The sequence below is a fragment of the Misgurnus anguillicaudatus genome, chromosome 11 (genome assembly GCF_027580225.2).
Source record: "Misgurnus anguillicaudatus chromosome 11, ASM2758022v2, whole genome shotgun sequence".
NCBI classification, from domain to species: domain Eukaryota; kingdom Metazoa; phylum Chordata; class Actinopteri; order Cypriniformes; family Cobitidae; genus Misgurnus; species Misgurnus anguillicaudatus.
In genome coordinates, this window is record NC_073347.2 from 26,804,769 (window position 1) to 26,828,952 (window position 24,184).

The window sequence follows — 24,184 nt, forward strand, 5'->3', positions numbered from 1 at the left end:
TTTATCTTTTGTGAAGGGTGCCGCTTGTCTCGTGGCTTTGTGTGTTTCTTTTATCATCTCTGCTCTTTTATGCAAAGGGAAATAAGAGAACAAATAAAAAGAAAGTGAGAGGAAGTGAGCAAGAGAGAATTGGAAGAGGGCCGTCTATGAAGGCACATGAAGACCTGATTTACAGAATGTGTATAGCTTAGGGCTCCTAATGTGTCCCAAACCCTTTTTTCAAAACACACACACACAAACACACATACAATTAATGGTATTATGAGCTGCAGTGGAAGCCTTTTGCACTAAAGAAAAGACAAACCGCAGCATTCTACAAACTTTCCCATGGGAATGGTGTTTATGACCACCAGTTTCAGTTTAAAGACACAGGTCCACTGTTATCAAGGATTCACAGGCAAAGATAAAAAAGCTTAACTTCGGCTGTTCCTGTTTTCCTAAATCACAGGTAAAATATATCTGTCAGTGTAATTTACAGTGGACATGAGGTTGAGAGGGAAAAACAAGAAGAAATGCAGAACAGAGGTGAGAGGGTTCTCTCTGGTTTCCGTGGTAACCGGGGGAGCTGCGCTCTGCTCAAAAGTCCCATTGTGGCAAACAGGTCAAGTCGAGTCGAGTCATTTATATTTGTCTATTGCTATTCACAATACAAACTGTTTGAAAGCGGCTTTAAAGGAAACATACTTCTAGTACAATGAAGGAGGGAAGAATGCAAATTAGGCTCTATTAATTTCACAACTTGTTCTTCCTCACTGTCAGGTCAACAGAAATCACAATGGTCCTTGTCCTAATTTATTACACGGCTCGTCAGCATTACACAGTTGCAACATTTGCAGGTGTTATTTCCAGATAACTATATAACACAACACCTGAATGCTGCAAATCATTTTGACAGGTACAGTTTAATATTACACAAAAATTCTATATAAATGTACACTCACCTAAAGGATTATTAGGAACCCCATACTACATGCTGTGTTTGACCCCCTTTTGCCTTCAGAACAGCCTTAATTCTACATGCCATTGATTTAACAAGGTGCTGAAAGTATTCTTTAGAAATGTTGGCCCATATTGATAGGATAGCATCCTGCAGTTGATGGAGATTTGTGGGATGCACATCCAGGGCACAAAGCTCCCGTTCCACCACATCCCAAAGATGCTCTATTGGGTTGAGATCTGGTGACTGTGGGGGCCATTTTAGTACAGTGAACTCATTGTCATGTTCAAGAAACCAATTTGAAATGATTCGAGCTTTGTGACATGGTGCATTGTCCTGCTGGAAGTAGCCATCAGAGGATGGATACATGGTGGTCATAAAGGGTTGGACATGGTCAGAAACAATGCTCAGGTTGGGCTGTGGCATTTAAATGATGACCAATTGGCACTGAGGGGCCTAAAGTGTGCCAAGAAAACATCCCCCACACCATTACACCACCACTACCAGCCTGCACAGTGGTAAAAAGGCATGATGGATCCATGTTCTCATTCTGTTTAGCCAAATTCTGACTCTACCATAACAGAAATCGAGACTCATTAGACCAGTCAACAGAGTCTTCAACTGTCCAATTTTGGTGAGCTCGTTCAAATTGTAGCCTCTTTTTCTTATTTGTAGTGGAGATGAGCGGTACCCGGTGGGGTCTTCTGCTGTTGTAGCCCATTCGCCTTAAGGTTGTGCATGTTGTGGCTTCACAAATGCTTTGCTTCATACTTTGGTTGTAACGAGTGGTTATTTCAGTCAAAGTTGCTCTTCTATCAGCTTGAATCAGGTGGCACAATCTCCTCTGACCTCTAGCATCAACAAGGCATGTTAGCCCACAGGACTGCCGCATACTGGATGATTTTCCCTTTTCACACCATTCTTTGTAAACCATAGAAATGGTTGTGCATGAAAATCCCTGTAACTGAGCAGATTGTGAAATACTCAGACCGGCCCGTCTGGCACCAACAACCATGCCACGGTCAAAATTGCTTCAATCACATTTCTTTCCCCTTCTGACATTCAGTTTGGAGTTCAGGAGATTGTCTTGACCAGGACCACACCCCTAAATGCATTGAAGCAACTGCCATGTGATTGGTTGATTAGATAATTGCATTAATGAGAAATTTGGTCTTACTTTAAAACCAAAAGTAAATGTGTTTTCCTTGTGTAAGGTCTGCATTTGTTAAAAAGTAGTTAATTAAATACTTCAAATCAATATTTAATGTTCCTTACCTTCCTTGTGAGGCAAATAGCCATGTAATAAGCAGGATAATGTACAGGCAGATGTTTGATTTCACTCATTAATTTCCCTTTAATTTTAATCTTAATTTTAATTAAGTATTAAATATATCAATGTTAAATTGTCATACAATGTTCTTTAGATTATGTAGGATGATTTTATGGAGAGAAAAAGTTACTTTAGCTGGGTTTTTTCCAGAGAAGGTCACACACATATATAGTTACACAATAAATAATATATTACAAGGAAATAATACAAGCAATTTTTTTAAATAACAAAGGAGTAAATGGTTTATTTACTTATTGTAATATTGTTGTAATATGTGATATGTATCTAAAGCTCTACTGTTTTTCATTCAGAAAACCTCAAATCTCAAAAGTACGAGTGGTGCTTACACAGGCCTCAGGGGCACAATAGCAAACTACTGGTATGTAGTTTATGCCTTCATCCCTTTAAAGTCCTTTAATGGCCCATGTGCCTGACCTGCCATAGAAATCACGCCAAATTACTTGTTACACTTTGAGAATGGGCAGATTAGGAGGAAAAAAGGCAACAATGGGACATCAAATATGCCTAGCAGCAGGTCGGACAACGGGTCGGTCCCCCACATCCCTCCCAGCCGTCCCTTTCAATACACCCTGACCTATTTTTCAAAACACAAGGACGGGTTTCCGTCAAACTCCATTGTATGGCTGCCCAATAAAAGAGTCGCTAGAGTGTAATTCGGATGACTTCTTCCTTTTAGTTCAAGGCTCTTTTGAAGTGTGTTGTATGAAAGGAGTTACAAAGGTTTAACTGAGTGTGGCAATTGAATGGATGCACTGGCAAAGAAAAGTGATAGAGAAGGACGCTTTCTAATTTTAAAATGACAGCCCTGATGAGCAGATGGCTTCAGCGCTATTCTTTAAGTTCACTCCATTAACAACAAACGTCCCATGGTGTCATGAGTTTTTCATGATGATATAACTGACACGAGGTGGATCTAATCCACGAGTCTGCTCATTTAATGGTTCAAAGGTTGAAAGCTCTGCAAGGAGGCTCTTCTCCAGCATGGGGCCTCGAAGGGTCTTTAAATGGCATCCCAAATTTGAATGTTCCTCAGCTCTTTCTGCATCAAAACACCATTCACACAGCATGAGGATCCCAGAAAAGTCCTATAAAATTGACAAGAGTGAATGCCAACACATCCTGTAATTCATTCTGGGATCTCTCCTGTAAAGGGGACCTTTAGTAACATTGCGGTAACATTAACATAATGCGTCCTGTGTGAACAAAAGGCAGGATAAATGCTGTAAGTGAGGACGTCATGCACTCATTTTTGATCTTATTATAAACAAAAATGCATGTGCGTGGTCTCGCAATAGAGAAATCGCTAATAAGAAGCACACTTGAAGGAATAGTCTACTCATTTTCAATATTAAAATATGTTATTACCTTAACTAAGAATTGTTGATACATCCCTCTATCATCTGTGTGCGTGCACGTAAGCGCTGGAGCGCGCTGCGACACTTCGATAGCATTTAGCTTAGCCCCATTCATTCAATGGTACCATTTAGAGATAAAGTTAGAAGTGACCAAACACATCAACGTTTTTCCTATTTAAGACGAGTAGTTATACGAGCAAGTTTGGTGGTACAAAATAAAACGTAGCGCTTTTCTAAGCGGATTTAAAAGAGGAACTATATTTTATGGCATAATGGCACTTTTGGGAGTACTTCGACTCGGCGCAGTAACACCCTCCCTCTCCCATTATGAGAGTGAGAAGGGGAGCGGACTTTTCAGGCGAGTCGAAGCACTCCCAAAAGTGCTATTACGCCATAAAATATAGTTCCTCTTTTAAATCCGCTTAGAAAAGCGCTACGTTTTATTTTGTACCACCAAACTTGCTCGTATAACTACTCGTCTTAAATAGGAAAAACGTTGATGTGCTCGGTCACTTCCAACTCCATCTCCAAATGGCACAATTGAACGAATGGGGCCAAGCCAAACGCTATCGAAGCGCCGCAGCGCGCTCCAGCGCTTACGTGCACGCACACAGATGATAGAGGGATGTATCAACAATTCTTAGTTAAGGTAATAACATATTTTAATATTGAAAATGAGTAGACTATTCCTTTAAGACACTGCAACAAAATCCACCAAGTGCACAATTACAAATGAAGAGTTTGGTTCCAAAACGCAATAAATCCATTTTGATTAATTTCGGTAAAAACGTTTTCTATACCAAGAAAGTGACAAGATGAAAACTAGGATTCTCTATGCATTCAAAGCCCTTAACGCCGCCATTGTTGTTTACAATGCGTGAAATGGTGCGCTGTGATTTGTTGAGCGGATTTATTGCATTCTGCAGAAAAGGAGGACAAGTGTTTATCGTGTTTTGGGGGAAAAGGGAGAAAAGATGACAGAATAACACGGCGGATATCGGATTTTGCGTAAAATAAAGAATTTACTTTTTAATTCTGACCTGATACAATACTGATTTTGGTGGTAACTCTTTTTTATGGTGTTTATCGCGTTTTGGAACAAAACTCTTCAAATACACTAAATCACGTGACTTTACGAGATCTTTGGTGAATGTGTGTGAATACACACACAGATTCTGGAAAATCATTGGCAGTGTAAATTAAATTAAATCACATAATCCTGGACATATTTTCTGTCTATTTTCCATAATCTGTGTGTGAAAGGGGTTAAAGTGAACATTTCTCAATAGCTGCCACACCAACTGTCAGCTTGATCTCCACACTTCGATGTGCTTTCCACAACAAGCCTCTTCACCATATTTGATTCAGAAACTTGCCAGGTAAAACCACACAGGAGGTGCATTGTGGTTAAGTAATAGACAAGTCCTGAAGTGCAAACTTGCCTTTAAAAATGAGAACAGACCTGTTTGATGATGCCAGAGTAATTTATTTAAGCTAAAAGTGTAATTGATAGAGAAAATTGATGTTCCTAGAATTCATTATTATTTAAGGGACCATTTACACAACACTGTTTGCAACCAAACACAGATTTTTTTTGTTACACAACAATGACGTGTTGGCCTAAAATAACAATACAAAACAATACCATTACCGTCTCCATGAAAAAAAAAACGTGAAATCACAAAAACGGTGATGACAATGATTATGATTATGTGGCCCCTCGCCAACTGTTCTGACACGCATTGTAGATGGCGTTTCAGTCGTTTGCATGGATCTGTGTGAACAGGGACCGTTTGACAACGTTGACGTCTGAAATCAGGAAAATGATTTGATTTTAGTACATCAAAGCAAGTCTAGTACTTTTTCTTACACGATGGCATCATGCCAATGCCATTTATCACACAGATGACCTATGAAGGCTAAACCCAGTGTACTTGTTGTGTCTGCTGTGTGGGACAACATTCAAATACTCATGATTTCATATTATGAAGCGGACACAAAGCTTTACCTCAAACACAAATCTTTTTAAGACAGATTTGCCATCCTAAAATCATTCCCTAAAGTTATACAGTAAGTAGTCTTGTGGCTGTGCAGCTAAAGAATGTGTTTACTCACATTGAGTGGGTTTGCCAAGGGTTTCATGAGACAGAAAAAACATGGCATTATGCTGGGGCCAATAAAAAATAAACTGTGAGAATATTCCCACATAAGAGCATAATGTGCCTATTTTAGTTATTTTCCTTTTAATTTAAAAGTGCATTGTGTAACTTTTAAAAGGATCTCTTGACAGAAATTCAATCTAACATAACTATATTATTAGTGGTGTATAAATACTTTACATAATGAACTGTATTGTTTTTATTACCTTAGAATGAGCCATTTTTATGTACATAAAGTGGGACGTCCTGGTAACAGAGTCCTGCACGGATCCATTTTTAGAAACCCGCTCCCGCCTGTACCCGCATAGTTTAGCACCAGATCCGATTCGTCACCCGTGATAATATCAAATTTAAACCGCACCCGCCCAGACTCGTTAATATTTGGCCTGTTACGTGACCCGCACATGCATAAATCACACACGCTAAAATCATTCCAATTAAATTGCTTAATTTTTCATCTTGTACCTCTCTCAACATCACAACAGTGCCATGAATGGGCTTATGAAACAGGCTAAAGTGCGCTTTGTTTTGCGCCATTCAAGTAACATTAGCCTACCATCGGCACCTAAATGGAACCTGATAACTATACACAAATAGACAGATTAATGAAAAAAAAACAAGAAAAGTTCAACCTACCTACACAACCCCTGCTGTGCTCCTAAGTCTGGTCTCGAATTGCTTTCAAGAGAAGACGTTCTCAGCTTCCGGGCCGGCTATCAACGGCAAAACTTTTTGCAACTCCTGCAACCCTCGCTCCAACTATAGGCTACGAGAAGCATCAACAAAGGTTGCGCACTGTCGCAGTGGTGATGACATGATGGGTCAAATGCATATGTTGTGCGTGTAATATAATCTTGATACAAATATTGCACATATTTTCATTTGCGCTACTACCCGCCCGCACGGAGTTAATTATCCACATGCATTCCCACCCATGAATTTTAGGAATCTCACAATCCACCTGTTTTAGACACTTTTATGCAAGTATCCACGGGTACCCGACCTGTTGCAGGACTCTGCCTGGTAAGATATGGTATTACCTTTGTTAAACAAGCTTTTGTAGTTTTTTTTATAAATACAAGATAATACAAAGACTTAAAACTGGGTCCTCTCTAAGTCTCCAATCTGTGTTCATATTCATGAAAGAAAGCAGCGAAAGAGAGAGAGAGAGAGAGAGAGAGATCATGTGACTCTCTCTCTCTCTCTCTCTCTCTCTTTATTGCTATCGGACATGGTGTAATTTCCCCAGATCGATTACAGCAGCTGTGTGAAGTCAGAAACCTGCATCAATGGATGTAAATTTATCCACCTGTTTTACACTTTGTACTTTCATAATAATAGCTCTTTCTTTATTGTATCAAAAATTTTCTACTTAAAATAAACACAAATAAATCTTAAGAAATCCCTAAACCTTAATTTACAGTACACATTGATGATCAATGGAAAGAATGATGCATATTACCCTACAAAAAAACATATTCTGTACTGTATCCAATGTAGGATGTTACCAAAGGGTCTCGTTGCCTTTGATCTGTCCATCCTAAATCCCAAATCACAAATACTCACAGAAGAAGGAAGCCACTAATAAAAGCGGTGTTTGAAAGAACACAAACATGCATGTGCACACACACAAACCCAAATACTTATGTTGAAAGAGGCTAATGAACGTCCTGCGATCGCCTGCCAAACGCCGTGAGAACCACTTCTTGGGCTTGCGGTGTCCTGTTGGGTCCCTACAGCGCAAATGAGCATCGTGACAATACATTTCATCACAGGAACACAAACTTAATCACGAACCTGGAAACAGCACCCTTATACCTGATAGAGAACAGAGAACTTCTCCACCTCATCAGACGCAAACATGGTTTCTTGGCTTGCCAACCGCCCCGTAACCAAGGGAACTGACATTTATTGTGTTAGAGAAACTGTTATAGGAAACTAGACACCTGCAATCTAGCCAATTAGCTCACGAGGGCATAGTACTGTTTCATTTCCTGACAGTGAATGGCCTTTTCAAATGACCAAGAATAGCCATGAGGGTTATTCATGGCTGACTTATAATCAAAAACCAGACAGATTTCTTTATGCGCTTGCTTAGACAGGACATGACATGTGGCAAGTTTGTTTAACCTTTGTTTGTTTAGTATGTCTGTGGAATGAACGTTCTTTAAAAGAGTATATTTGCATCCATTTTCTAATGCTTCTGAGCATAGCTACAGTAGTTGCACTGCAAAAAATGATTTTCAAGCAAAAAAATCTTATTATTTTTGTCTTGTTTTCAGTAAAAATATCAAAAAATTCTTAAATTAAGATGCTTTTTCTTGATGAGCAAAATGAAGAAAATAAGTCTATTTTTTAGACCAAAAATATCAAATTTAAGAGATTTTGTGCATAAAACAAGCAAAAAAATCTGCCAATGGGGTAAGCAATTTTTCTTAAATATTTCTTAAATTTAGTGATTAAGAAAAATGTTCAAGATTTTTTGCTTATTCCATTGGCAATTTTTTTTTTGCTTGTTTTATGCACAAAATCACTTACATTTGATATTTTTGATCTAAAAACTAGACCTATTTTCTAGGACCATTTTGCTCATCGAGAAAAAGCATCTTAATTAAAGATATTTTTACTGAAAACAAGACAAAAAATACTAAGAATTTTTTCTTGAAAATAATTTTTTGCAGTGAATCAAATAATGTTCAAATGATGGAGAAAAGTGTTTTTAAAGAGTTCAGACGCAAAACCTGACAAGCTTTCTTGTAAATAAGAATTTTTTTATCATGCTTTTGTGTTTAGGTTCAGTAATTTCACTTTGATGGCATGAAAGTCTCCAGTCACTCTTCACTGTCCTTTCTCAATAAAGGTAAAGGGGTAAAAAAAATTCAGTCAAATTCTAATATATTTGGTAAACACTGTAAAAAATACTTTGCTGCCTTAAAAATTTTTGTTGAATCAACTCGGATTTACAAGTCATTTCAAGTAACTATTATTTATCTTGACTAGAGATGAGTTGTTATAACTACAGGTGAGTTGTTATAACTTATAAAATTTAGTTGACTTTTCTCAACTTATAAGTTGTGACAACTTATCTCTGTTGACATGACTTGTAAAGCTGAGTTGATTTAACAAAAAATTTTAAGGCAGCAACGTTTTTTTACAGTGAACCTACTTTAACCGGGAATTGTATTTTTTGCACCATGGCGTTTGCGCCCTGTCGTTCATTTCATTCTGCTTCCAAGCACTTAGAGGACTTTGCTGAAAAATCTTCATGGCATTTAACGGATTCTGCCAACAAAACAGGTATTTCTGGATAGCCTGCAGGCCGGGGTTAAGCAGATTCAAAGCGAAAGTATTTGATGAATGTATAGTATGTGCCAAATGCATTTAGTCAATACCATTATCACTTTTTTTGACGGAAGTGGCATTTAGCGGCTTTTGCATCATGTTGTGTCTACAGTATATAGCAGTGGAGTGATGCTTTAAATCTCAGTGAAGTATATCATACTGTAAATATTTTAGATATTTTATTTTCCTTTCTTATTAAGGATGCAGCTCACATTTCTTTAGGGGTTTAATGTAATTTCCATAGTATCCATTGCCACCTGTTTGGTAAGAAATAAAACTAAACTCTTAAGCTTTTTTATTTTCTTAGTTGCTTTTAGCTCTCATTTCTTAGGATTTGTGGTTTTTAATGTGATTTCTAAAGTAACCAGATCGTTCAAAGTAAATGAGAATTTCATTCTTGCCACCTGTCGGGTAAGAAATAAAAAACTCTTTAGCTATTAAAAAACTAAGGGATATTTAAATCACTATTTGCTAAGGAGTCACAGTCTATGATCTTTTTCCTGTTCCGCCCAGTTGGCGTCTCATGGGTATGATATCCTACGGTAGACAGCAGCAAGCTGCTGCATACTCATGTTGCCAAAGGTCCCTCACTTGCCTTGACCCCGGATGACACCCGATCCCCCTGAAGCCATCTTTTATTCCTCCTTCAAGAAGCAACATTAGGATCATTCTTACACCCCTGCTGTTTGGTTGTGGTGACCTCTAAGCCTATGGGAATCCAAGGCCATCCGCCGAGGAAACGGCAACAGTGGGCTTCTAACAATCGTCTCTCTCTCTCTCCTCTGGTTCAGTGTTTAAATGGAGAGATATAGGGTTAACCAAGCGACGTTTGGCTCTTGTCCGAATTAGTTCGGGATCAACGATGCGGCCAGAGGCATGTTCTTACAATGTTTTATACGGCATTTGTCCCTGAGGAGACGGACAGAATCAGTCATTCACATGGATCAACCACATGGTGTGTCAATCAGGGCTGCTTGCAATTGAGAACTTTAGAATTGGCACCCTTTCAATTAATGAGCGAGAATTTGAATTAAATTGGCCAAAACCAAACAATACCATATGTTGAATTGGAATTTTAATTGGAATGACAGGTACTGAAATGCGTATCAAAGAAAAAGTCAGAAAACAATTTGATTAGTCCAAATTTTACAACAAAACAATAAAGCACAAAAAATGTTTACAAAAATATTATACTTGTAGTTTTATTATTAATTACTAATCATCATTACTAACCATTTATTCTGAAATAATTACACCATGTGAAACTGCAATGATCTCAGATAACATCAGATAAATGAAAACAGAAGAATTTTACAGTATAATATTAATATGTAATTGAATGTATAATATAATAATAGACTGAAGTATGTTTTTTAATGTAATTCTACCTCTACTCGAACTGTACTTGCATGCTGCGCATTCCTGAGTGCCAGGAACTATATTTTGCAAACATATTCCTGTAGCTTGGTGGTAGAGCATTGCATTAGCAGTGCAAAAGGTTGTGGGTTCAAATCCAGGAAACACCCATGCTGGAAAAATATAGGGGTGAGCAGGGCACAAACTAACGCGGGGTTAATTGTAATGCAGCTACTTTACATAATTATACGATGCTGACCAATCTGTGCTTTTGGTCTTTTTCTCTTACTGTCAGGTGATGATCTCCTGTGAATTTGTGAAAAGTTTTGATGTGTTTTGGTTAAGATATTGAACAAAGAGTGTTTTGGACGCATTGAAGTAAATTTCTTCACCTTATGTTTTTCTTTCGTTTTCTGAGTTGGGTGTGTAAGTCACCAAATCCACCCTTATATTATTTTAATCAATGTCTTGTTACATAAAACATAACACCATTTCAAAACATGTCAGCAACTCCTAGTAACTGATAGATGGGATTAAAAACATTTTTACACAGCGGGGTTAGTTGTAACACAGCGTTACAACTAAGCCTCCAGTATACAATGATAATGAAATGAAACCAATGTAAATACTGTTAATCAAAATGATAACTGTTAATACAATATCAGGGGAAATAACTGACAATTATGATTTTTATTGTCTTAATTGTGCAGCCCTTTAAAAACTATCTATTAATATACAGTATGCATTGATGCAGAATACAAGGATGGTTGGATCATGGATAGATGAATGTGTGGATATCTATCTATTATAGGCAGATATATAAACAATATCCACCATTAATATATAGACAGATTATTTGTATTTAAACTACATTTTCTAGCAGGTGTTACAACAAACCCTCTGTTTGTTAAAATGAACCCCACCTATGGGGAAAGTTGTAACGTTTGCACTCCTGTCACTTTTAGTGTAATTGTACGATAACAGTAGGTCCCACAAACAAACTTTAACTCTTTCACCGCCAGCGTTTTTAAAAAAAGTTGCCAGCCAGCGCCAGCGTTTTTCATGATTTTCACAAAAGTTGAATACCTTCCAGAAAATGTTCTTCCTCAAATATATAAACATACAATATACCAAATGAAAGAACAGACCCTCTGCTTTCAAAAAAAAAAAAAACGTTTCATCATACCTTCAGTAGTTCTTTTGTAATCAGCTTTTGAACATGGGTAGATTTCTGCAAAAACGCCACATTTTGAGCAAAAAGCGGAGATGATTCAGTTTTTGTGACGGACTTTTCGTGGAGATCCCATTCAGAGCGATCTTTAAAACAGACACGGACATGCAGCAGCTTGCCATAGGGCAAGACTTCCGGTTTTAAAAAGTTGCAGAAGGATAATAGCGGTATTGCGGAAAGACGGAAATACTCGTCATTGGTGGGGAAGCGTTTTCTCTTGATTGACGAGATATCTCGTCAATGGCGGGGAAAGAGTTAAGTGTTTATTTGTAGCCGAGATGTGTGTGTTGATTTTGTAAAAAAAAATGATTACTCTAACTTAAATATTTTTTAACAAAGTCAAAAAGCATTAGGTTGTGCCCCACTCTCCCCTATACAACTATAAGTCACTTTGGATAAAAGCATCTACCAAATGCATAAGTGTCAATAACCTTGTTCACACTGTCAGTGCATATCTGATTGACAGACTCACTGTCAATATTGTGTATCAGAACTGTTCAGATCCGCTCTGTGCGTCCTGTAGCATTCTGCCATGTTCCAGATTATTTGCACTTTTTCTTTTGCAATGACGTTGCACTGGCACGACAATCTGTCGAAATGTCTGACGTTGTAGAAACTATATTCCCCAATACATGGACTTTCCCAAACATCCCTATAATTTAATCAGAAATGGACTGTTCCAAAGTTCACGCTGGGGTTGCATTTATGTGACGTGACAGCAAAACGTAACCAAAAAGCTACACAAATGCGATCAGACTGAAATGTATTTCTGGAAATGCGATTTAAAACGGATTTTAAACCACCTCTCAGATTTAGACTGACAGTGTGAACAATGTCAATGTAACATTTTAACAAAAAGTGGAAAAATAACTTCCACCTAAAGCTCAAGTCATCACTAAAGCTCTCACACACAGAGATTACGGAAAATAAACAGAATATTTGTCCGGGATCATATAAGTTTTGGTTAATTCACACTGCCAATGATTTTCCAGAATCTGTGCGTGCATTCACACACATACTGAAGTTTGCTAGTTATCCATGATTTCTCTCTCGACAAATCACGCGCGTACATGTTAGCTTATGACAAGATAATAAGGAGCGCATGATGTGCTGTTCTGTCATGCTGGTGAGCGATCTCAGCTTCAGCCCGGATAGTGATGAGCTCCCTGATCTCTGCTTTAGTGCAGTTTGCAGACATTTCTCAACGTGAATGTTGTTCTGCGTTTAATGGTCCCGATCTTTCTGAGTTTTTAAAGCTTTGATTGTGTTAACAGTGCACAATATAACATAACATAAAAAACGCATTATTTTTTACACAATTTACTTATCTGTATACAGCTGTTTTCACTGCCTAAAAATGGGCTGATGTCTTCCTTGTTCTATGAAGTCCCTTCTTCAGAAATACGTAACGAGTTTTGATTGTGTAGTTTGTTTAGTGTGTTGTGATTCGACAGCAGCTTAGCTAAGCAGAGCCGTTTGAGCCAAAGCTGCCGACTGACGTATTCCTGGGGGCGGAGTTTAGTCAAAAATTGTTTTATTGACATCATTCAATCTTGAAGAAGAGAGCTGTAGTCCAAACCTGCCATTCGCTGTAGGCTTTGAAACGGGACTTCTGTTAAAGAAAATATATCGCCTGGCAATGAACTTTAAGCTTTATCATTATTTATGCTCTAACAGCAACATTACACACTAACTAAAGTTTGAAAAATGGGATCAGGAAGAACGTGACCTTTAAATCCTTGTGTCATAACTTATTTTTGCAATGACACGTGCGTTGCCACTTACGGCATTGTTTCTACCTCTTGGACACACAAAATGCTTTCAGTATGGTACGGCAATGTTACTAAGTCGTTTTTACGGGAGTGATTCCAGAACATTTACGAGATGCATTTGTGTTCGCAAAGAAGACCCTCTGCCAATTTTACGGAAATTTCTGGGACCAAAGTGCTGTGTGAATAGAGTTTACGTCAAATAAGCCTATAATGTTTATTGCTAAGTGATGTCTAGAAAACTGAACTTCCCTTCTCTTCAACCATGATTTTTGCTATCATTTCCATGCATTAAGCGGGAAGTGATAAAATCAGTCTTATCTTGAAGGTGTGCTGACTATAAAAACAATGTGATAGAAGCATGTGATAAAGCTACTGTCTTTTCCTATTTTCATGCTGCTACAGGCTGGTTTATGCTGGTCAGCACTAGTTTATTGCCAGTATCTAAACCAGCATAGCTTTCCTGATTAGCCTGATAAGTTTTGGAGAGTAAGCTGTTTAAGGAGCCCGCACCAGAATATTTCATATTAAAAGGCAGCATGCAAAACTCTCAACTGGACATTTGGTCATAATGCAATTTTACCTCTAGTCTACTTAATATAGATGTTATCCTCAATTCAAGTTCAATGGTTCAATGCATAAAGTGGCATTTAAACAAACACGAAAATCTGGAATTGATACCGCAGGATTGAGCTTGAGCGGTAATAGTTGCTTAGATGTTGATTGCCAGCGTTGCATAAAACAGGCTTTGGTGATATTTCTCTCTCTTATTCGGCGCACAAAGTTTGACAGTAGAGCCCAACCCTTGCCTGTAGCCACACTGTAGGAATGCACTGGAGAAAAGCACAACCCTCAGTTGCATCACAAAAGGTGCATAGAAACAACCAACAACACGGCCAACAACGGTGTATGCTACCGAATGCCAGAGAGAGACGAAGATCTTCTCATTCTGTTTCCATAAGGGTGTGTGATTTTGACCTCCAAAACAATTGCTAAAAGAGAAAGAAAACATTGGAGAGTGTGAAATAGCTTTCCTTGCACCGTAACAAAACTCCACCTTGACAAATCATTTAAAAACACATTAGCAACTTAACATGTCTTAAAAGAAAAAGAGAAGCTCTGTTTAAACAGTTTAAACCGCACCTTTCCATAAAGAAAACAATGACTCAAGTTTAACTGGTTCAAACATATTCTTTAATTCATCTTTTATGACCTCACCCCTATACCTAGATACAGCCTGTATTTTGATACCTATGCACTTCATTTTGGCTGAATCTGTAGGTTTGAATTGCAAAAGCGCATTGCATCCGGGGCCTCGCCGTATAAGAGCAGATGTCATCATGTGGCCAAAGCCATAGCGTTCATTGTCTCTGCCCACGGGACAACAAAAGAGGTAAATAAACACCAGTACCTCCGATTCCCTTCTGCTGTCAGTGCAATTACGCACAAACCCATACCTCTCCAAACATCTATTTACCCATGACCTCAACGGCCTGAGGTGATTTTTTGGGAGGCGGGGAGGAGACGGGTTTGTGGGTGTGTATTTGTGCTCGTATTTAAGCCGCTCTCACAGTGTTCAGAGATTTGCTGAGTCAACAGTTATCCTTCCTATTCAATGGCTAAAGTATGACAACCGGGTGATAAAAATCTGTCCTCTGTCTAAACCCCAAATTACACAGATGCATAAGACAGTGGGAACAAAGCATCAGTGATTTTTCCTGTGCAACCAACAAATTTGTACACGGCAAAAGAAAAAAAATGAGCCTACATCAATAAATCCTATTTTAACTATGGGGTTACATTTGTTCCATATGACCAAATAAACAAATATTTGTACAGCTAAAAAGTATGTAAAAGTTCAGTAAAAATTGTCATAAGAAATACTCTAGAAAATGTAATGTCACAGAGAAGCAAAAATTTGACACTGATGTATAACAACATTACGCTTCACCAAAATCTCATTACTAAAATCTAAACAAAACCTTGAGAAAGGCCTTCACAAGATCACTACAAAGAAGGGTTGTCACAGATCCTAATTAAAAGATGCCATCTTTGATAAATTCAAGATAACCTTGTCAATCATATAGTGGCATTGACCAATTTCTTATCAAAACAAAAACTGGTGTTGTTTAAAGACAGACAAAAGAACAAAAGGGGTTGTTCTGTCTCATTAGCTCGATTTCCACCCAAACGTGAAGCGAATCAAAGTTTGCAAAAACAGAAATGAAACGAATGCGGAATTGATGCGTTTCCATCCAGTTCTTCGAGCGGTAACCTAGTAACCAAGAGTAATCAAAACAAGGCAATAACTTGAACTGCTATGCCCCGTACACCTTACAAGCAAGTACACATCAAAGAGGTCATTAGGAGGCGTTTCTAATTCTGGTTGTCATAAACAAATGAGTACCATTCACTCGGGTAACTGACAAGAACTCCACTGCTTTACTCTCATTGGTAGTCACTACTGAAAGTCGCTCATCATTTGCATAAAGTTAAACTTTTCTCACTGTTATCGCGTCCTGGATACCCCCCTCCCGTCACCAACGGTCACTTTCGCTCGTGTCTCCAGAAGTCACCAAGCTTCCATTGAAATGAATGAGATCGTGTCACTCTACTACTGCTAGGTGCTGGTAATTTGAATGGGACCCGAGTCGAATCTTTTGAATCATTTTGACAGAAAAGTTTTGTGTTTTCCCCCATAACCACTTTGGGGCAGCTGCCATTTCTCACCTATTTGCAGATGTTTAAACGTTTACAGCTGCTTCGTGAAACGTTCCAGGGAGGATCCATCAGAGGAAGCAGTTATGAATTGTGAGGTGGGTTTTATGTTCGCTATATGTAAGAATATATTCGGCAAATGCAATTCCATGTCGCATTATTCACATGATCGTTTTCACACAAAATAAAAACCATCTTAAGCAAACCTAAAAACATTTTTTTGCTTAATGTTTGTGTAAAACTTGAAATTTCCATCACTCATTTATAAAGCAATACTTCAAATGCGCATAAAACGGGGATGGAAACATAATTACAGTAATTTGGGGAAATTACCATGAATTTACCTAAATGAATTTACCAGTAAATACAAAAATGTGTTGTTCACACACGCAGTGACGTTCCGTCTTTTTACCACTTAGAGCTCAGTGTTGTATTTGTAAACAATGGCAGGTTATGACTTTATATCCACGGTACGTTTTTTGTTGTTTTCACATCTGTGGCGAACTCTGACCAAACAACATTACATTAGGCGACGTCAAACAGAACCTGCGTCTTAAACAATATTAATTCGGCAAATGTGAGTGTGGCAAAAAGACAGAGCGGCAGAATTTGTGTATAGTGTGAAATCTGCGAAAACACGGGGAAAACGTGTCTAAATGGGAAAAAACACCGAAAGGAGAAGTAAATGGATCGTCCATGCCAACGTCCACTGACCACAGGTGGATTGACAAGTTTCTAGGGCATTATCAAGCAGAGGTGGACACTACTTAAGTATTTTACTTTCTACTTAGTATCTTCTCAAGTATTTGTGTTTTGTCAGTGTTTTTCTTTGGAAAACATACATTCCGAAGCATATTATCATAATTTTTACTCTATTACATTTCATAAATACTCTTCATAAAGTTTTTGTTTACATTTAATATTTAAGCAATATATTCTCATGAGATTCAGCCTGATCTCATGAGAAACCACACATATTTTACGAGTTGGCTAATTCATATCAATTCATACGAAGTTAATCGTGCAAAATTGTGACATTGGTCATGAAAAAAAAAACAACGAAACCCCTTAGCCCGCACCTATCCCCAATGTCACAGGGGTCAAGGCAAATCGTACCAATACTTACTAGCCAATTCGTAAAATATGTAAGAATTTTTGTGAGATAGCATTGGGCAATTCTAGGTTTTTACTATTAGGAATCAGAATCAAACTTAAAAAAGGCACTAAATAATGCAGACTAAAAGTCACTAAATAATGCAGATGGGACAGAGCTGAAGATCGTCGTCATTTCATATGAGATATGAAGAGAACTAAAACGATCATAAATTAATTTACAGATTGTGATAAAATCACAGTTTTTTAGAAAGTGAAATGTATTTAGAAGGTATGGAATAGGCCTACATACTCGAAATATGGCCCATTTCAGTGAGTAGTGAACACAAGCACTGCAAATTTGTAATAACACAGATAACACAGATTGTAATAACCTAGGTTCTCCCAAGGTTTTCTTCTTCATAACTAACAAAAAACCCAACTGGGTTTGTTATATTGCATTGTAAACATGGTTTCGGTGTTGGGTTGACTCTGAGAATAGCCACCGGTAATTAAAGCACAAGAACATTTTGCATGGCTCCCACGGATGAAACTGTATAGCAGCCAACTGCTTGTTCTCTTATTCTCTTCTGTTATTAACTGCCATTGGGCACAGCATCATATCATAAATATTGTGTGAAGATCAATTACAATCCAAAGGAGGATTTTGTTAATGGCTACGTGTTTGACAAGGAAAATATGATGAACAGCATTACACCTGTGTGAAAATTTTGAGTCTAAACCGAGCTTTGTCAGTGTGTGAATGTGTGCGTGTGTACTGTGCATTGTCAGCAGAAGTAATAATCACTACCAAGAAATCTACAAAAGGCGTTTAGTTTACATTATTACTGTCAACATTGTTGGGAGGCTAATCTTGTCATATGATCATTGTTCATTACTACTGGAAGATTCCTTAATCTCCCTGAGAGCCTGAATGTGTGAGTAAGAAAAGAGATTTAAAAAATCTGATCTGATGATCCATAGCAGGTCTTAAGAACTTTGCATGGGTCATACCTTTTTAGACCACACAGACGAACAGGCTTTCCATCAAATCACATCAAAGGATGATGAAGAATGAATGAATAAAGCCTGAAGATACCCAGACACATGTGCGAGACAGATTCCTTTCACCAGAATCAAGCCAACCTGACCTTATAGTCACACACATTTCCATATGACACAAATAAAGCAATGTGCATACCAACCCAAGAAATCATAGACAAATCACAATATCAAAGGTCGGGCACAATGTGCGTGGATGACCGTCACCCACCCAAGCCCCCTGATATGGCTCACCTGCAATTAATCTAGTCAGAGAAAACCTCACTCGCTCACTTTCGGCCGGGGTAAGATGATGCTCTGTGGGTGGTGGTCTACTAAACCCCTGTCAGGACAATGGATCAAATGCCAGCGCTGTTCCTTTGAACTATTGTTTCGGTGTCGCTCAAAAGTAATATCTGAGCCGGCACTACCTGGACTGTCAGCAATAGAACCAAGCACTGCTCATTGTAGCAAAAAATCGACTTGTCTGGTATGTGACATGGAAAATGCTTTTCTTTATTGTGCTTGCTTGGGTTCCCTTCAAGAGAATGTAAAAAGAAATGCGATAAGATCTTGATTCAAAGAGTTCTTATCAAAACGCATTGCTTGCTAGACGGTTAAAGTAAAAAATTTGGCAATTTAGACAAACGTCTAAATAAAATGAAAGTTGGAAACGTAACTGTACAAGTGAGGGATCGATTACATTTAAGTGTTTGATATACTGTGGTATTGGTGTAAAAACAGCTGGCCCTCCCACTCATAACATGCATGCATTATTGTCGTGGATGACTAGTTCACCTCTTCGTGCGAAGACTCTTGTTTGAGATATACACATGCAAAGGATACATTCACGATTTGCTTGGCATGCCAGTTGGCAGCGTGGGTGAATGATAGATTCTGGCACAGGTGAGGAATTGTAAAGTGCTTGTAAATGTTCTGTCTCAACCAAGTTTATGGACGCTGGTGATTTATTACCGTAACACAAACCCATTAGCACACACTCGGTGTCGGGTGAGTAAATCTTAGAGTTCCCCCATATCAGAACAGTCACCTTAATGCACGCAGAGCGAGGCATTTTAAACTTTTAAAACCACACAAAGTTTTGAGGTTTCGCCACACGAAAGAGGCCGGATTTCAAAGAAGAGAGAACTTTGCCACACTAGTTAATTAAACCAGACAACCGTTTCTTACCAACTACATGTATACCACAAACTTTGTCAAAGGCAATAGCTGCCATTCACGTGATGATAAATCAAACAGATCAATACAATTATAAACATGAACAATTCGCATTCACATTGAGTTTCCTTTAGTCATAGTACGATTCCACATTGTACACCAAGATAAGCAGATACAGTCCAGTTTTTGCTAGTGTACCGTGCGTGTACTGTACTGTAAACAAGGCTAAGTATGTGACAGTGCAGGATTACAATATTAAGAGCTCACAGATGTGAAAGCATTGCAGATGGGCCACCCTTTAGTTGACTTTGACCCACTAACCCACAAACAATCAGCTTGCATAAGTCATCAAAAATGTTATTGTTGGGGCAGTTGTATTGTTGTATTTAATAAATATCCACAGACCTTCAAGGTTCAAGACATAAATTTGAAGATTTTAAGGTAAGTACTAACAATTGATGCATTAGTATGGCTAATAGTGTACACTGGGAAAAGAGCTTTCCGTTTATTTGAATTAAAGCGAATTACAGGGACTCGCATCCTCCATCATACATCTGCATTAAAAACATGTGAGAGATGAATTATACAGTATAGTACTGTAAGTAGGTCCAATCAAATTATTATCCCCACACACTCAGAAAAAGATAAGGTACAAAATTGTTACATATTGGTACCTCTTAGGCTACTTTTACACGGAAACGATCTGAAGAGATAACGCAAAAGTGGCATTGCGTTATCACTTTTTATTCCGCGTTCATACGAGCGTTTTTGGGGGGGGGGTCTGCATGCATATGGTGATGCAAAAGTGTGTGATATTCGATGTAGTATGCACTCCAGGCGGCTAGGTGGCAATGTGAAGCACGGACACACAACAACACCAAGTCCGAGCACCTACGTACAACCTTCCTTAATCCTTCCTTGTTATTATTAATGCACCTTCTCTAATCAGTAATACTAGCCGTGAATCTTTCAAACAACTGCTGGAAAGACTCTTGTATATTTATCATAGCTGCTATGGCTACTTGAAGGTCCGACGTATGGAAATAATCCAACATGTTTGTTGTTATTTTCCTAAACTACCGCCTGTGACGTAAACGCGTATGCGACGAGAGCCACAGTGAGCAGACTTTTGGTTTTTACCCCGTTAGACGGGAACACGAGGGTAGAGTGTTTTTAAGATTTCCACTCTGGAGGGTGGTTTCACTTTTTTGCATTTTTAAAACCCAAAAATGACGTCGCTGTGTAAACGAAAGGCACATGCGATAAAATATTTAAAAATTTTCACCCTCGAGCATTCTCGTGTAAACAGGTTCTTAGTTACACACTGGTACCTTATGGCGCATTCACACGGTGCGTAAGCGTTAACGCTTAATGGAAGGCTTGTCTGAAGCGTGGCCAACAGCCAATCACAGTGGCCGCTACACATGCTCCGTTCTTCCATAAACGTAATTGGCTTGCTCTGTCTAGGTAATTTGCATAAAGCGATCTGATTGGCTGACGCACGCGTTGCCGCTTGAAAAGTTGAGAAATGTTCAATTTCTGCCGTAAGCAATGGCATTGACGCAGCACCGACGGATCCACAATTCAGTTCGGCAACGCATGACGTCACCCATTAAATGTGAATGGGAAGCGCTAAAGCTGACGCCCCGTCTGAATGCGCTGTTAGAGCTAAATTCTGGTGCCTCAAAAGGTACATATCTGTACCTAATGGTGCTTTTCTATTGCATAGTACCCCATGGGTCAGGTCGTGTCAGCTCACCTTACTTTTGCTTGGTTAGCTTTTCCATTGAGTTTAGTACCACTTTAGAGTGTGAAGGATTATAGGCGTGTTGTTATATTTGCAGTGCTTACTGCTGTGACGACATACAAAAAGTGGGAGCGAGCATCATTGGATTGCAGTCTTTCCCATACAGTCATTTACTTCTCGGTTTGCCACAAAATCAAAATTGACCACCACAAATACATTTTTGCACATCGCGTTAATCGTGGGTTACTTTGCAATGGAAAAGCACCATAGGTGGTCCATGTTAGGACCTTTTTAAAAGGTACCGTGCCCGTGACAAAAAGGTACAACTTTTGTACATTCAATTCTGAGAGTGCATAAAACAAGGTAGTAAAAGTAGACTTAAGAATGAAAATTCTGTCATTATTTACTCATCCTCATGTCAAACCAAACATGGATAATTTTCTTTATCTGTAAAACATGAATGTAGATGCTGGATTCCATGTTGACGTTTATTTTATATCCAATTAAAGCAAAAAGCACAATAAAAATAAGAATGATTTATGCTCTAAACTCGAGTCTATCATAAACGGAAATGAAATGAAAGTACTGCTTGAACTTCTAATGGTAGCAAACTGACCTTTGCTCTTCTCTCTGTGGTCTTGGCCTACTCGAGGAATTGCTCTGGGGCAAGTCAACATGATTCTTAGCCAGCCCATCTGGAAGCTGCCATAAATCTAGAGGGATTGAATTGCTCAATTAACACTTACTGAGTAAAACAATTAGAAAGGCATTAGGAACTGAATGCCAAAGTTGGTCACAGTCTAGAAAAATAACTAACGTTATACTTAAAACAATGACAATTTGCCACCCCTGGTGAGTTTCTGTCCGGCCACTAACACTGAAGTTTATATTAAGTGGCCATATTTGTGCTTCCTTTTTTCATAGTCTACAACATTGTACTTTCATTAACAGACAAACCTTGTAGTGTCTTTTTCCTCTTGAGGAAGGTTTTGTGATTAGACACTGACTCAGCGACTGTGTCATTGATTGACTAAACAGATGTGCACTGCTGAATCTGTGAAGTCACGATTAATCAGCTGCAAAGTGCATGTACTGGTACATGTTTCACAATAAAATGCATTAATCTTATAGCAGCAAACAAACCTAAATTGGTGACATACCATGATTATACATGATATGCACATACAGAAGCATGCAATATTTTTATGCATACACTCTAAACAACACAAATATACAGTACTGTGCAAAAATCTTAGGCCACCATGCCAGAATTAGATTTGTTGTTTTTGCAATGTTATAGTGATCATATATAATTGTTTCTCTGTCTCTTTAATAGAATACATCCAGATAATACAGGAAATGTGTATATAGTATAAAAAACTGTAAAACTGATGCGTTTTAGGGTAAACTCCCCTTCCACTTGAGCAATAGGAGGAAACTGCAGGATCTCTTAAAGCTACATACAATTAAATCATAACTTCTAATTTTAAAGAAATTAGTCTTTTTACTTCATTCTGCTCAAAAACGCTCAAGATGTGTTTAGTGCCAAGAGAGGTCACACTAAACACAGACGATGCCTAAAGAAGACATTTAGTCCTGAAAATTAAAAAATTTTTTTTTTTTACATATTTCCTGTATTTTCTGTTTGTATCTTAATAAAATAAATTGAAAAGTAAATATGAATGGAAATTAAAACTTCTAAAACAACAAGTCTGGTAGTTGTGCTCTAAGACTTTTACTGTCGTACTGTATATGGAATTATGGAATTACATACAACACAACATAATTTGATTAGGCATATAAAGAGCCACAATGTTGTTCATATGTCGTTTGCCAGCTCAACTCTATGTTACATTACAAGCAATTATGGCCAGGGGTTCTATAAAAGACACATATTCAGACTTTTAACAAGCTCAGACAATCTTTTCTCAAGAGTTACACAAAAAAACATTCACAGTATTAAATGACATCATCTGCTACTATATTTGTATTTTATTTGTACAGCTTCATGAAAATGAATTCATGTGACTAACAGGGCTGTTCTGCGCTGCTCTGAGGTCCCACCACTGGGGATCTGCCTCAAGTTTATTGGCCACCGCAAAAAAATAACTTTCCAAAAGTTTTGGTTTTGTTTTCATGTAAAGATATCTAAACATCTCCAGCACACGATAAATTAAATTAAAAAATCTAAACTGTTTATTTGCCTAGTCACACCACTGGGGTCTGCCCCAAGTTTTATTGGCCACCTAAAAAAAATAATTTTCCTAATTACCCGTTTTTTGTTTTGTTTTCAACAATTTACCTTAAAACTTAAATTGCTTAAAGTGAAAACGTTTTTTTTTTTTTCGTTTTTTTAAGGATGTTTACCATATACTCTCAGAAACAAAGGTACCAAACCTGTCACTAGGACAGTACCCTTTCAAAAAGTACACCGTTGTACACAGAAACAACATTCCCATAATTCCCATGCTGGTTTGGTGCTGGTTTAGCTGAACAGCATGGGAAGCTGGTGCTGGTATGCTGATGACCACCAGCTAAACCAGCATGGGAATTATGCTGGTCTATGCTTGTTGTCACCAGCAAACCAGCACCAAACACAACATATGCTGGGTGGTACATCAAAGATACGTACTGGTATCTCAAAGGCACATATGAACCTTTTGAAAGTGACAGCCCTGCTGAGAAAACAATAAAACCATTACAGAATATTCTAATGGTTTCCACACTGTGTGTTTTGGGCCATATTCCATTAGAACCAATACATAGAACCAATAGAACCAATACATACCATTAGAGACCAACAAAAAACAATACACTGTAGTATGTTTTGGGCCATATTCCATTAGAACCGATAAAATTCCCAATAAAACCATTATAATTTTCTGTAATGGTTTTATTGTTTTTTTT